The sequence below is a fragment of the Neodiprion pinetum genome, chromosome 4 (genome assembly GCF_021155775.2).
Source record: "Neodiprion pinetum isolate iyNeoPine1 chromosome 4, iyNeoPine1.2, whole genome shotgun sequence".
In the NCBI taxonomy this organism is placed as follows: domain Eukaryota; kingdom Metazoa; phylum Arthropoda; class Insecta; order Hymenoptera; family Diprionidae; genus Neodiprion; species Neodiprion pinetum.
Window position 1 is genome coordinate 35,008,429 of NC_060235.2, and position 16,765 is coordinate 35,025,193.

The 16,765-nt window shown below is 40.5% G+C and overlaps 1 protein-coding gene across 1 annotated transcript in view; it reads right to left on the bottom strand.

The window, feature by feature from the left end:
- Window positions 1-12,078, bottom strand: part of LOC124215806 (uncharacterized) — a 262,163-nt gene extending 250,085 nt beyond the window's left edge. Inside the window, exon 1 of the mRNA XM_046619560.2 lies at window positions 10,165-12,078. The gene's annotated coding sequence lies outside the window, so the exon portion shown is untranslated. The remainder of the gene's footprint in view (window positions 1-10,164) is intronic.
- Between the last annotated feature and the right edge of the window lie 4,687 nt (window positions 12,079-16,765).

Consider the following 16,765-nt stretch of genomic DNA (forward strand, 5'->3'; position numbering starts at 1 on the left):
AAGTAATCTCTCGTAATCGCTGTGTCAATTTTTGTCTCTGGTGAAATACGGCTTGAATTTGACTCTATACGGGATATATAATTATTTGGTGTCGCTCAAACGCGATCAGATTTTTAATTTCCGAAATGTATCGGTAATTTTAACGGCCTCGTTCCATTACTAGACTAGAAGATTGAAAAATAATTAACAAAAATTGAACGTGTAAGAGTTAGAATATTACTCCGCAGTAGAAAATCAATTAATTATACGCGTATCGTTTGAAAACAATGTCCGGTAGCTACAGGTGAGAATTAATGTAGGAAACACAAACGGCTCTGATACCTGCATGCATATAAATACTACGTACGTACGACTACACGTGTCCGGATATTTCGTCAGAGTTTGAAAGTATCAAACCAGCCGATCGATCGGCGGGTAATAGTTCCAGCTGATCGGTTAGCGATAAAATGAAAATCTCGGGAGAGAAGGAAAGGGGCAAAATACGCGTCGCCTCGCCTCGTCGTCGCACGTGACCCGCGGTGTGTAAGCTCCGCGTGTCTCCTCGTCTCCTCGGCAGTGCGAACCGACGATATTTAACCAACCGACGTACACATGTCGACGCAATTATACCGCATGCCGTCAGGTAGATCCGGTAGAGATACTCTAGAGAACCGTTTAAGCGCCTTTGGGAGCACAAATAATCCTATTAAGCGTGTCACTGCATCTGTCAACAATCTGACAGCCAACGAGATAGGAACAAGTTCGACGGAGTCTACGGTCCGAGGCCGGAGAGACGCGACACGCACCAATATCATCTTTCACCCATGTACCTGTACGACGCAGCTGTATATGCGACATTCGAATCTGATTCGAGGGACGGGATAAACTTTGGATCGGAGGAACGAAAGTCTGAATGAGATAACGAAAAACACTAGGCACCCGTGTTTAAGAAGAAACCGACAAAAGTTTAGGGTTACTTCTTAATGGATCAGAGCTAATTAGATACGTAAAAAGTTAATGCCACTGGATATGAAAATCGATGGAATTTTTGAAAAATCTAATTTTTACAGATCAATCATTCAATTTGAATATAGTACAGAATCTGAACTGCTTAACGTTTAAGAGAAACTCCACATTTTGTCGCTTCGTTCGTGAATGATCTTAAAATCTGGTATCATTGCCGTTTGCTTGAGTATTGTCCGAAATTAATGGCGCCTTGGATGAACCAGAAGATTCGGGTGTCGACGTTGGAAGTGACTCGAGAAAGAGCAGCACGATCAGCTACCTAACGATAAGTAGAAAGCTGAAGACTCTTCGTGCGAAAGAAGACAAGCTCCCCCCCCCCCCCCCCCCAAAGACGAAGCAATAGAAGTCAAAACTACCCTATCCTCTTCTTTTTCGTACGTCCAAGCAGGATCTGCGTGCCATTTGTTTGAAAAAATTTAGATTCAGAACCGAACTAGACTCAGGTTACAACCAGCGATTATCCGCAGCAAACACATCACGAATTGCATACTTCATAAATAATTATTGAATTTAAATATGTACTCAATAATCATTATCGAAATGTTAGAAAACCTACTGCGCTTGTGTAAATAGTCAAATGTATGTCAATTAACCGCAAGTATTGTTAAATCTGTAGAATAAGTAGTTCGAAGAAGCTAGTTGCTGCAATTTCATTAAACCACAAATGCCGTTAAGAATAAAGGAGGAAAGGAAAAAAGGTATTCCATCAGCAGTTATTGACAATTCATATTAGGATAGGTAAACCGACCGACGACGCCGACAACGAGTGATGAAGGTACGAGTCGAATTGTAGCCATGGAAAATGAATCGGACCTCACTCTTCCGGGATTAGGATTAGACTTGTAACGTATAGTTATACCGAGACGTATAATATTCAAAATACAACGGGGCCATCGGGTATGCGCATAGCTAAAGTATCCGCACCGCTAAACCGGAACCACTGCAAGAGTCGGTTGGATTTGTGGCGCTGGACGAACGACGGACCGACTTTAAGCCTCGAGAACGAAAACGGCGGGTGGAATACCTCGATGCACCTAATATGTATTACGTATATCGTGCATGATACGCGCGTAACGATTATTTCATAGTCGCCAGTCGCGACCATCGCACGTCAAGTACGCTAATCGCCGAACTCGAAAGAGTGGATTTAAGGTGCGACGACAGCGCCACGGCCGATTAATGATGACACCGTTTTGACATCAAGATACCCCTTGGGGGCTGATTGACTCGGTATCGATTTGAGAGTGATAAATCGCCGGTTCGTTGCGTACGAGAACGCGCACCGTCCTGGCGCCAGAATTACATCCGCGCATGCCTCGAGGCGATTCGAATCGCGATAAACGATCCCGGCATCAGCGTTGACGAACGCATGTGCAAGGTGTAATGTAGAAATCAATGCATTCCTTACCTGCGGTGTAAGTCTATTTCGCTGGGTTCTGCGTTATTTTCTTTAAATAATAATAATAATAATGAATTATAGACAAAATTTATGCACACCGTGAACATTTGAGGAAATGAAACTGTCCAAAAGCAGGCACGGGCGTGGCCCATAAAGCGCGCGCTTTCTCGTCCATGAGTTCAGGTATGTTAGACGAGTGTCGAATAGTTTGCATCGTTAGATTACCTACGTCAAAAACCCCGTTTTTCGAATTTTTCTGTTGACCACAAACCCATCAACTGCGATAATTTTCCAAGGTTTCGTTAAGGTTTACTGATTTTTTCGCAAAATTGGAAGAATATTTCGAACAATCTCTCGTAAAAGTTTCTTATTATCTCATTTGTTTCAAAAATCGCATTATCGAAAATGATGAAAAAATATTGGAAAAAATTTAAGCTTTGGCGAGGTTTAATCTTCGGAAGAAATAATATTCTGAAAGAAAATCAGCAACCTTGTCACACCATTATTTCAGTTTTGATTTCAGCCTCATGGGCTCCCCTCAAGTTTCACCATTTCAATTCGAATATCTCCTCTTCCGCGCTAATTTCTCTCACTACCATAACTTATTCCCGACTGTTTTGCGGGTTATTATGCAGAAATGAACTTTCTTTTTTATATTAGCGAATGTACGAGAAGAAATATCATCGCGAGCTCACGTTAATTCCAGCTGTTTCAACGAAATACCGATCAAAACAATGAACGAGAATAAATCATGGGTCGGGAGATTCTCTGAAAAACATAGCGGATAAAAGAATGTGAGGACTCGGACGTAGATTTAGATCTGATAACGGAGTTTAATTTTATGCAAAGCAGGAGGAGAGGAGGCACCAATCTCCCAGGATCTCGTCGTTCGTACAAACATGCATGCATTCATACATACATACATACATACATACATACATACATATATATATATATATATATATATATATATATATATATGTGTGTGTGTATATACATCGTTAGGTACAATAGTACAAAGGATCGCAGCGAAAGCGTCGCGAGGACCCTTTTGTTTCTCGAATTTCATCGGATGACGAAGGTCTGATATTATGATCTTGATTCACGCCAGCGCTATGCATATACACACATATATGTATATATATATATGCATATATACAATACAGATATATATATGTATATACACATAGCATACGTCCATATTGTTTGTTACAAAGGGTGAAGTCACCCATTTTACCTCTCCTTTCTAATGATCTAGTATAGTCATCATAGATAGAAGACATGTAAGAGCTCTCATATGTTTAAAAATGAATAATGTTGCTCCGTCAACCAAAATTATTGCAAAGACAGTTCTGTTTCAGACTTTAAACCGTAAACACGTATTTTGCTATCAAAGCATTATTCCAAATATTCAATTTCGTTGTCCGACAATTCGCATGAAAAGTTCACGAACCTAATTATTTATTCCGTTACAATAATATATGATATTGTACGTATCTACATGGCATAAGATGCTAGAATTTTGCCCTCCTCGACAACGGCTCGTTCTCGTTTTTGTTCTCGTCACCAAAGACAAACGAGGACAGCAGCCACACGATGCCCATAAGATGACCGCCGGGTCAACCAGCGAGCCGAATGACTAGGCTCATACGTACTTTATGCCCGGCAGAAAGTACGGGATTTGGTACGCGACGCACCCACATCAAACGATTGTACGCAAGGTACGTACATTACATTATATACATACAGGGTGATTCAAGTATAGGAAACAGTTTTTGCGGATGATGGGTAAGTTTTTTTTTTTTAAACTACCATTATCATTATTAAGAGCAGATTTTTCAGAGGAACAGTTACAAAATAATGAGCAAAACAATGCAAATTGCTCAACTGAGTTTCTGTAACTCTCGGCGATTATGACCGACTTGAATAATTCGCCAAGTCGTTTAAAAACCATCGACGCCCGTATGACTGCAGTAGGGTTAATTTAAACGAAGAATAACATTGTGTTCGCAAAATTAACAATTTCACGCGGAATCTAACGTAAGAAATTTACTATTCTATACTTGAATTGCACCGTACACAGTAGAGTATGTTGATTTGTAAAGTTTCAGATTGCAAAGTGGAATAATTTACCTACTCTCACTCAACCGTTTACACTGGCTTATATTTACAGGAGCACAAAGTTTTGAGCCTGCGTAATAATTTCACTCCTTTGTCGAACAGCTTCAGGTACGACCATATGTGCATGGGTGAACTTCGCAGCCCGGTTATAGGGACAAACCCATGAGTAAATAAGACGGGAATGGTGCTGTTTATTCACAGAATTATGAAATCATACCGAGTCGTACTACTGCTGTATAACAAATATCGTCAAAGCTGACGAAGATAGCGAATTTTAACCAATTCCACCTGTCTCCTCGGAGACAGGCGACTCTCTACTCAACATTCTACGGAGCGCGACGTGCCAATTTGCTTTCATAAAAATGTATTTACAGATTCTTGACAGTAATTACAACGATAAATCGCATATAAACTTGAAATAAATCCTCGATATTGACGAGGATTATGCAGGTAAATCATTCGCGCGAAGAAGAATATAAAAGTGTGCCGACAACCGATTGATTTTCATGACGCTGGGAACGCGGATCTTCAGTCCAATAACTAACAGGACTCCGTTATATTTAGTGTCCGCCGATGATATTCCCGATACGTAGTTGAAAGTTGGTTTATTATCAAGAAATTGTTGATTAATCAGGAAAATGTAGAGTGGCAACGTTGCCAGTAATGAAATATAAAGGAAACGAAAAGAAAGACAAGTGATGCTGGAAAATTTAAACGTTACATCTTTTGAAAACAATTAATAAATTATTGTAGTAGTATTGCGTGTAGTTCATAGAATAAAATAAAATGGTACGATTTAATGTTAGTATAAAACTGGTTTCAGTATTTGTTTGATGTCACTCTACGATAACTCATTTTATTCGAAAGACTATTTTCCGCAAAGTCACTGAAACAAATTTTTTTGTCGTGTACCTAATTCAATACTACCATTAGTTAATAATAATCAATATCGGTGCAATTGTGTCAAATTAAAACACTATAAAAACAAACTGTTTGTGAACCTGTAAAAAACCAATCTTTCGAATAAACTGACTGAATAGACTCTGAATGTACTAAATTTTTTTGCACTTTGAAGCGATTTGAGACGTATGATTAGCAACGAAGCTTGCAACAAGCTTTCGTTCACAGTTCAACTATTTCAAACTTTTGCATTTTTAAATAGATTTTCGTACAGCTTACGAATATGACAATTCTACGAATAATCACTACACAACTATTTCGAATGAAAATCATTCGTAAAAAGAATAGATTTTTGGCCGATCAATTTCTCTCAGATAACTAAGACGACAGAAATAAATTATCCAAATTTTTGCTCCAAGGTAAACAGTCAGTAACCTGTATTTTCATTGCTCTCGTTACGTTCTACTACAGACAATTCTCGATACAAGGACACAGGTATTATTATCTGGAACACAAAGTGTAGCTAATAACAATTAACAGAAGGTTCGAAACAAAAATTTCAAATTTACAAAGATAGGTAGAAATAATATTGCACATGAAAATAGATTTATAATAAACCGCTATAAAAATACGCAGCAGTCTCCCGGGGTTTTTCCAAAAAATAGTTCTTGTACGAGATGAGAACTCGGAAGCGGATATTCTATCAAAATTATATATAGATTTATAACTCGCTCCACCTGGGTAAAGGAGCATACATGAAAGAGTAATGATAAGGTTTAATTTATTTCCCAAGGTATTTTTCCAAACACCGAATTTTTCATTTCATCCTCAACTCTTTGTTTTTGGTTTTTTTTTTTTTAAATATTTATAGTACAGTAGCGATTCTGATTTCAATATTTTTAGCAAGTAAGGGTATTGTTGCCGCATGGTACTTGTTATGGGGATGAAGTCGGTAACGTTACTGTAACGATTCACGTTTAGGAAAAATCGTTACTTCGCGCCTTCAGAAACGTCTGAAATTTATTAAACCATGCTAAATAAAATATACTCATACTTGGCAAAGCAATCTCCTTGAAAGTAATTCTAAAATTGCGCAATAATAATTTGTTTCCCGGATATTTCCTTTGCAACTTAACGTTACTAACTTTAGCCTCATTACTTACTCAGATGTAAGTTATTAAATTGACCATTTCTAAGCTGCAAGGTAAATCTTTGTTCACAGTTTCGACTCTAGTGTAATTGGCACAAGGTTTTTGCACCTGGGCTACTTTTTGGGGATAAGGACGGACAATAACTACGTGTATACAAACAACAAACAATAAAGTTTTGCAGGAAAAGAGAGAGAGAGAGAGAGAGAGAGAAGCGTTTATTAAAAATGTCCTGGAGCAATGTGCCCCCTAAGGACAACACAAATGCGCTGAACATGTACAGCTCTCTATGAAAAAAACAAAAAATAAAATAAAATAAAATAGAATAAAATAAAATAAAATAAAAATAGAATAAAATGAAATATAAATAAAATAAAGTGTTATATAAACATACAACAATATATAGAAAATATTTAAATCAAATTTGCGCTTATTGAATAGAATTAAACAGTATTACTGGCCAAATATTCCCTAAGTTTTAGCCTAAAGACATTTACGGAAGATGATTCGCGAATTGAGGTAGGCAATGTGTTCCAGAGGACACAAGCCGATACAAGAAACGATCTTTGGTATACAGTTGTTCGGTGTAAAGGAACAAACAGATCCTTTGGGTCACCTCTAGTGAATCGGTGACGTATTGCTGACAAGAAAACCAACAAGAGAGAGCGAGAGGGAGAAAGTGTTCTGTAAGAATCTTATAGAATCTGCACAAAAGATAAGAAGAGTTGCATTTGAAAACGTGAAAACAAATAATGTTAAAAAAAAAAAAAAAAGAAATGGAAAAAGAAATCTTTCCCGCACAACAATAGCTTGTTAGCCGCCTAACATAATAGGGTACATACACACCCACATGCATACATATATGTATATACAAGTAGACAATATTTGTATAAGCTGGATCTGGCACGGATTGTACAAGTATGCACACTGTAGAAGGTGCGCGTGAGTGTGTGGTTGTGGGACCGGGAGGAAGGACGAAATACGAAGCTGCCGGTGTTGGTCGGGCAAAAGTCAATATTAGCAGCGGCGCCGGCTAGCGACGGGCGAACCTCGAGGCAGGTGCGGCGGCATCGAGAGCTGATTGTGAGTGAGAACGGCCGTCGACGCCGTCGGAAAACTCAGTCAGCCGAGGCCAGGGCGATAGCGACGCTATCGGGGACGGCAATGCGGGTAGGCAGCCTTTGTCCGTAAATATATGCCATCGATTCCAGGAGGGAAGGGAGGGAAGGGTAGAAAGACTGGAATGGCCGATTGATCGATGGAGAAGGAGCGAAGTTCAGAATTTTCAAAGGCGCGACAAGTATCCAATGCGTGGAAATATCGAAGTAGAGAATGTCGAAATATAGTGAATTAAATGTACGGAAAGTCAGTGGAGAAAAATACAAAATACGGAAAGGTTAAAACGTAGGTAGAACGACGGAATCTGGAATCTTTTATAGAAGTTAGCACGTAACGGTATCGTGACGATTCGTTGTGAGGAAAAATCGTTATTTCGTGATTTTGGAACCGTCTGAAATTCAGTAAACCGTAGTAATAAAACAAAAATTTACTCCCATTCAACAATCTTAGTTCCTTCAAAATCATCGCAAAACTAAGAAAATAGCGATTTTCTCCCAATGATTCGTTACGATAACGTTCCTAACTTCAACCTCGTGGAAAATCCTGACTACTCTACATTACGGAATTCTATATATCCCGACCGTTTATATTTCTTCACATCTCCATACTTGGACTTTCTGCATTTTTTTTTTTTAAATTCAACAAATTAAATTATTGTCGCTTCGTTGAAAAATTCGATACCGTGACCCTTCTACTTTTCGATCTTTCTGTACTTTTTTCCACCCCAGCGGTGGCTGTTGGCCCATTATTATTACACGGCTCGACGAACGAACGCCCGCGTTTTCCTGCTTCTATTACATGCGCATGAATAGTGCATACAATGCCTCGTGCAGAGCGATGCAACGACGTTTAGCATGCGTGTCGCCGTATCTGGGATTCAGGGGCGCGGCGCGGTGTCGGTATTCAGATTAGATAAAGACATTCGACGTAATTATAACTCGAGCTGTAACTATTTATGCGAGGCAGGCGCGAATATGCACCGTGTGATCGAAGCAGACGACGCTTCGGCCTACAAGTTGCCCCAAAACACTTTGAAAGGAACTAAAAATGAATGAATCGACAAAAAACAAAAAAAAAAACAAATGTAACAATAGACAAAATAGGAAGTGATGCAAACCGTAACGACGGTATTTTGTGCGGAAGAATTTGTCGCCTTGCAAACCAATTAAATTAGAGGAATTTACACGGATACCATCGAGTGTTACATCAAAATCTTCTGTTGTTAATACCTTAGACTATATCCATATGATAAAAGGGTCACTTTATTTGTCGGCTTCTTTTAACCATTTTCGAGATTACATGACATGTAGCAATAATAATATGAGGATCGGGATATTGCAGTTTTTCAGTCCAATTATCGGAACGTAAAGTCCTGCATATTTTGGGTTTTTTCATCGGGGAGCTTTCGAGATTTCGAATATAGAGAAAAAATTAAAAATACCAAGCATACAGACGTACAAACAGCTCGACGTCGTTCTAAGAACCTGTTTTTCGTATAGTAGGGGCCCGTGATCGTGAAGATTTCGTAGAAATGAGCAAAAAGTAATTTTTTACAGAAACTTTTTTTTAAAACCTTTCATGCACCTATGCACGTGTATATGTATAACCATAATTGACGATGACGAGTAAAACAACAAATAAGATTCATCTACCCACCTAAGATTTCGGTAACAAATTCACATTTCTATTTATACAACCGTTGCATTTATAAACTTGTACGCAACACGTGCAGCGACGGAACGTGAAAGTAAGTAAAATTAATTGAGTATAATTACCGTCGCTATAATCGCTCAGCTGCAACGTTTCATTCACCTAATGTACGCGTATTTTCAACGCGACACCTAAGTATGTCTATGTATCGATAATTCGCACCAAATTACCGGACTTTTACATCTTCCCTTCCCCGAGATGCGAACGTGTATAAAATACCGGGAAAATTCAGCTGCGATCACAATTGCAAATCAGCAGTAAATTTGCCGCCGCCTCGACGACGCGAGGTTACAAGCTCCATCGATTAACGACCTACCGTCAACGTACTTCCAAAATTTCTCGTTCGAGAGAGTGAACGTTGCAGTGAGCAGGAAAAAAAATTCTCTTTTCCAAACGCGCGTCAAAATTTCGGTTAAACAAAACGTATGGAAAATCGGGAAATTTGCGAATTTTTTTAAATCCGTAAACTACTTGACTCATAAGCTATCTAAATACAGATTCTTGTAGAAAATTTCAAGCTCTATAAAAAAAAGTACCGAGATAAAATTCTCCCAACTCTGACTGATTAACAGATATTCGCCTATGACTCAATGTTTGAGATGCTCTACCGAAATTTTGATGCGCCTTTCAACGCAACGATTTTGTTTTCTTTTACCGCACCCTAGTGTGTATAATTTAATTTTTTTTCACACCTTTATTATTCCCTCAGTCATTCAAGGAGAAATAACGCGAGTGCGTACGAAAGTATTATTGGTTACTTACTCTGTCGACTTCTGGCTTCGGGTGAGGACGACGATGACGACGATTGCGCGTTCCAAGTTTCGTTGCGATCGTTTTAATCCAAGGATCGGCGACGATTTCCCGCCAGTCGCGTCAATGTTTCTTCATCTTATGGTTATTATTATTACCATTTGTTGTTGTTGTTGTTGCTGTTTTCGTTATTATTATATCTATGTCAATGCTTATCTTCTGTAAATTTTCTTCGTACACAAATACGACACGTAGCTGTCACTCAACACTGCACATCTTTCTTATTACATGGGTCAGGGAGTTGTGTGCATACATCCCGTAAAGAAAAAGAACCACTGTGCAAGCCTAACGCAACGTAACGCGAGTATTTCTGTCTGTGTGTATGCGTACGTTTGGTCTGTTTGTGGGTGGGTGGGTGTGCGCGTGTAAGTTACGTGAATAATATGGATAGGTTTGAAATATTGTTTTCTCGACGAGGCTGCGTCGCGCTCCTCTCTCTCTCTCTCTCTCTCGCTCTCTCTCTCTCTCTCTGAAAGTACGATAACGCGTTACACGTGCATTTATGTATGTTTAACCACAGCTTACGCAGCTGTCACACCGGCTATCGTCAGAACGTTAACGTTAACAACTTGGCTACAAGTCCGTACCTATTTTCGTGCATTGTTTAACCTTCTTTATTCTTTGCCGTTTAAATATATTTTTCCGTTCGTCAATTCAGTCCCATCACACCAAAACAACGTGGCGACCATCGTCGATTGTTTTTGTTATCCTTGAGAACGACGGGGATCGACTACAAACGGCAATAATATGCGACGGCGTGGTGTTGACGTTGTTTCATTCGAACCAGAGTATCGGAGGAACTCAACTCCGCTGACCGACGACGACCAATTCACGTTTACCCTCGACTCCCGTCACTCCTCGATCGATACTAACCGCCGCAGTAACCGCAATCGTCACCGTCGTCATCGTCGTTATCATCACCGTCGTCGTAACGATCCGTGGGTTAAATTCACCATGAATTTCGCCCCGTCCTCGTAATCCTCGACTCCGTGAAGGAGACGAGAGACGCGTATTCACCCAACGCCCTTCTTCGACCACCGTAACTCGTTCAAACAAATACGCCGAACAGCCGCACGATGCTCACTTCTTTTCCCGTATACGTACGTAACAATAACAATAAACAACAATAATAACAACAAGACGGCGCGGTTAGACGACGCACAAAACTGCCGGGCACAAAACACGCGCCGTTGTCAAAGGTCGAAGGTTCGTCGAGGAGAAGCCGCGCGACAGGCGAAAGAGGACGACGATCCTTCTTCCGTCCGGCACTCGTCGAGACCTAACGGCCGAGCAGCGAGCGACGTTTGTCGTCTCTCTCTCCGTTCATTTGTTTACCACCAGCTGCTCGTTCGCGTCTCTGACAATGAGACGCGTGGGCGAGAGTGCAAGTTGAACCGCGCGCGATCAACCGCCAGGCTCGCACTGCCAGCCGCGCGAAGGTTGTCGCAGCTCGGTGCCGACTGTCAAATGTTCGGACCGTCGTCAGCTGATCGCCACGCGTTGCTATGGTAACGATGGCGAGCGAGCGCGTGGAAGTCCGACGGGATTGGGACGGAAGGACGCGGCGTCGCGTCGAGTCGACGGATTGCGAGGAGAAGACGCCGAGGAGTGCGTCGGTGGGTGGGTTTGATCGCTGCGCGCGTGTGGCGACGCAGATTTCGGGGGGGTGGGGGATGAAAGAAGGGCCGGGAGAGATCGGGGTGAAGAAGAAGAGAAGAAGAGACGAAAAGGCGAAGAGAGAGGGGGAACGAAGAAACTAATTTTCGGGGCAAGTCGGAGGCCGCTCGTTGTCTCGCGACGTGGTTTTGACGTGCTGGGTGGTGTACGTACCGAGGAATTCACAAGCGGCGTTCACCGTGCTCTCGTGACGGCAGCCGGGCGTGCACTGCTTCGCCTCCTCACTCGGGCAACTCCGTTCCCTCGCCACCCGGTCCGCTAGCGGCTTTGCTAGTCTCACTATAGGCTAGCTGCTCTCCTCGCCGCGGCGTCGTCGGTCCGTCGCTTCGTCCCTACGTGCGTACGGCGCAGCCAGCGTCCCTGCATCGACGGAGACTCCTTCCTTTTTCCTTCCTTCCTTCCTTCTTCCGTGGCTTTAGACCAGCACGCGACAGGAGATTCTTCGCCTTTGCGAATAGAACTACCGGCGGTTCATCCTTCTCATTGTTTGTGTCGTTATCGTTTGTAGCGTTCGCATGCGGATAGGATATTGCGTTTCTCTTTCTGTTTTTTTTTTTATTGTTTCTTTTTTGTCACCTTCTTTATTCGTCGTTTTTACAGATAGGTGTGTGCGCCTGTGCAGTGGCGGAGACTGAAGCTAAACACCGCTTCACGCGTTTGAAGCGGACAATATTACGTGCGATTGCTCTAGTCGATTTATATACCTATGTAATATAATATATTCGTAATTCACGAGCGTGATACGAGATTTTTTACTGGTAACACGCGATCGTGTCGGTTTGTCGAGGTCACTGCTAGAAATTACCTGTGACATTGGGGACCTAGAGCGCATTCTTGAAATTCATCGAAACAATCCAGTGGGATAAAGCTTGTCTGTTATACAGGTATATATGTATATACATATTACTAGCTGGCCCCGCAAACGTTGTCCTGTCTGTTCCGGTAGGTGCGCGATAATGTATTAACAATACGCTAAATAAGTTTTTTGAAGAACCATTGTCTCGACAATACAAATACATATATTGAACGAATATGACCTCAATCGGTGAAGTCGTTCCGAAGTTACACGATCGCCAAAAGACGCACCAAAGAATTACACATCTATAATAAGATATATAATTTGGTTTAGTCGACCTCTTCGCAAGGATGCTTTCATAAATATAAATTCTCAATACGTATCATTAGGGTGGCGTTGACGAATGTTGTCCGATCCTAAAATATTTAGCTAGATTCTTGATACATTTCAATTATTAGTAGCAAACCCAATATTTTTTCATGCGAACGTGTTGACGATATGGCGACATGCGACACTTTCCGCAGTAACGGAAGATACGACTGAACTAAGTAAATTGAATTTTTGCAAGTTTTCCTGATTCTTAGATTTTTGTGATACATCTAGTACTACACTTATTTAAATCGTTTGGGAAATTTCTGATTACATTTTCAATACACGTTCAAACACTATACGTAGATAATTGGAAAAAAAATTAAGAACCGTGGGGGTCCATTCAAGTATTACCTAACGCTAAAACAAGGATAGGCTATTCAGAGAAACGTTATCAAATGTTACCCTTTGGTAGTAAGCATTCCAGACAAGCATTAGCTGACGTAGAAAATTCGAAGCGCATGCTTAAAGCCAACACGTCGCCAGCTTGAGAATAACAAAAAATTTTCTTTAAACGATGGTGTTAATAATGCATGAATTGCTCAATAATAATGTCTTAGCAAATATGATGTTTATTGCATGTATTCAAGAATAAAGACTATTTTTAATTTATTTAATACTCAATGAATAATGAATTCACGTTTTATTGAAAATTTTAATAAGTATGTGTGTATGTACATGTGTATTAATAATTAATAATAATCAATATTTAATACAGTAGGAATAAATTGATCAGGATGTAACTACGAATGGAATTTCTGCCATTCCGAGGTAACGAATCGATTTGCCGATAATCTTTTCAAAAAGCGTTAGTTAACGTTGAAAACAGTAGTAGGCAAAATAAGCAAACGTTTCCAGTCGTTATCATCAAGAGTGGGATGCGGAAATTTGCAAAATTTGCGTTAGTTAATACTTGATAGGCCCCCCGATGAAGTAATTCAACCGCTTTATCATCACGGAATCGTGATCATTGATTCGTAACACCGTAATCGCACAAGACGCATACGGCCATACGAAACACCGCAGGTTTGCCTTGCATGTAAAACTCGTGGAGGGAAACAACGAAGCAATCAATGCAGATACAGACCAAATATTATATAAGCCTTAAATAACGACTACATTTCGTGTCGATGCGATGTAACGAGTCGAATATTTTGCCCAAAATAGATCAACTACGGCTCGGTTAGGTAAATGTTTCCGTACAGAAAACGTCGCACGGAAATTCTCTCGGATCCGCGTGTGAGACGAATAACAAACAACGTGCCGACATATTCATTCGTATTTTCCTCAGGTCGCAGGTGAAAAGAGTCCAGCATTACCGTCTGTTAAAAATACACGGTGTTATTTCCAGTCCTGCAACACTGCGTACACGACCAACGGCAGCATGCTCCTCTTATCCATCTGGTGAAACCTATCTACGTGTTTACATAACGCGACCGATAAGTCCCAAATCAATCGCTATCGGCACACGCACAGGGAGAAAAAAGAATCGGATCAAAGAAGGCCTCGTGGCGGATTTCGGGATCGCGAGACCTTGCGTCACACTACAATCTTCCGCGTGGGTGGCTTTGTGTTTCGCATCTCTATACGCGTAGTATTATTCACAGTCGTCCTCGTGGACACATGCTTGTGTGCGTGGCCGTTGCATTTCGTGTATTCCACGTCACGACGTGTCTTCGTCTGTTGCGATCGCGAATGCGCAAAAACTGCTGACTCGATTCTTCGAACCTTCCCGACACCGCCGGCCTACCTCAACGGCACCCACATGCAAGTCCAACCGCGCGCTGCTCAAAGGCAGCGACAAAAACACCAGCTTTTGCACACATCTGGCACACCTTTCGTGTCGGTACATATACAATACACCTTTGTATTAGACTGTTTCATTTTTTAGTTTTTTCTTTTCGTCTACGTATATATATTTTCGGTACAACGTGTATATATTATTATATATACGCTATAGACTGCGTCAAAAAAATTGTGCTTTTTTCAATGTATTAGACTGCGGTGCCGCATTGAATTTTTGTATTGGCCATTTGATTAACACGTAAGAAATCCAATTCTAACGGTTGGACGGAAATAATAATTTTTAAAATGTGGTTTTTCGCCTTTCGGAAATCTGGGTGCCTAGGATAAACGTCCAGCTTTCTCAACTGGGCCATAGTGAAATGTTGAATAATATCTGTCAAATACATGAAATACATTAAATTTATTCAATTCATTCAAACTCGATGTGCCTATCTGTCGGGAAAATAACATTATCAATAATTTTTTTAAAAATGTTATGGTTTGATAAATACTATTTTTACATTGAACATTTCCATGCGTCACGTTTTAATGCTTTAGAAAATAGCATTTATTCGTTAAATACTTTTGTCCGTTTAGACAATAATTTTCCATTTAAATTCTCAAGAGTCTGTAAAGGTGGATTACCTGACAAATGAGTGCGAGAGAGATATTACCGTGCGATTAAAAATTTTCTACGACGCGTCGATACGATGAAAACATATAAGTTGTAAAACGCTACCATACAGAATTTCGTCCGTTGTATGGAACAATTATTATCTCCCTCCAATCGTCAGAATTGAATTTCTTGCGTGTTAATTTAATAGTGAAAACAAACTCTCGATGCGGCACCGCGTAAAAAAATCGCAAGGCGATTTCTTTTCACGAGGTTCAATATTACGTCAAAAACTATGATTTGATGAAGTGGGAAATCGAAAAAGTGTTTTTTTTTTCTGGGACGGTCTAATACACACCCACACACACACACACAAGGATACACGCCACCCAAGCAGATCCAGGCGTGCGCATGTAAACACGCGGCGCACGCTCGAGTTAATCAGACGCCAGTTCTGCGAGGCCACGTGTTCGTTAAGGATAATAACAACCCATATATTTATGTACATACTTGCTCTTAGAATGCAGAGAGTTATGTGGAATATTGAAAACAAAACCTTGGCTGGGCGAGAAGTTTTCCTATCGTTAGTCACGCAGAAATGTGTTATCAACTGCCTTGGTTGAACGGATTTAGGGCTGTTCATTTCAATTTCGAGCCTGTACTGGTTTCTAATCAGGTCGTCTGATGATTTCGATCACGGCTTTGGAAGCCATTTCGAATTTCATTAAAATTTTCCAAATTTTTCAGACACCACGAATGCAGAAGATCGAAATATATCATATATTGGCCTAAAATTCCGCAAGGATTCGAGTCGCTCGAAATTATTTCTCGTAACTACAAATTCTGCATCGCAAACGTAATTACCCGTCACGATGAGCCGTGTTTTATAGAAATTGATAACCAACAAAAGGACAGATATCTGAAACTTGCATATTTTTTTATTTTGACACCATGCGCATCGTGATTCAATTACAGACAGTAATTTCGCCCTCCGTCAAGGGTGAAGGGTACACTGCATCCCGAAAAGAATTCTTTCTGTATGGCTATACACTTACAGCCGAGGGGCTGCTCACTCGCGGATTCGGTGACACGACGATTTCCGAAAGGAATCGATATCTTGTGATTTAGACTGTGATTCCCGTGATTTCCGAATCAATGAGATTACCTATTATTCCAACGATTAAAAGTGATTTTCAGGTGTTGCAAATCATTGATTTTTAGACTCTCAAGAAATGAATATTGATTAATTGTTATAGATTAACAATAATTAATTTACGATCGGGGATAGGTGGATACTCAATCAATAACAGAGA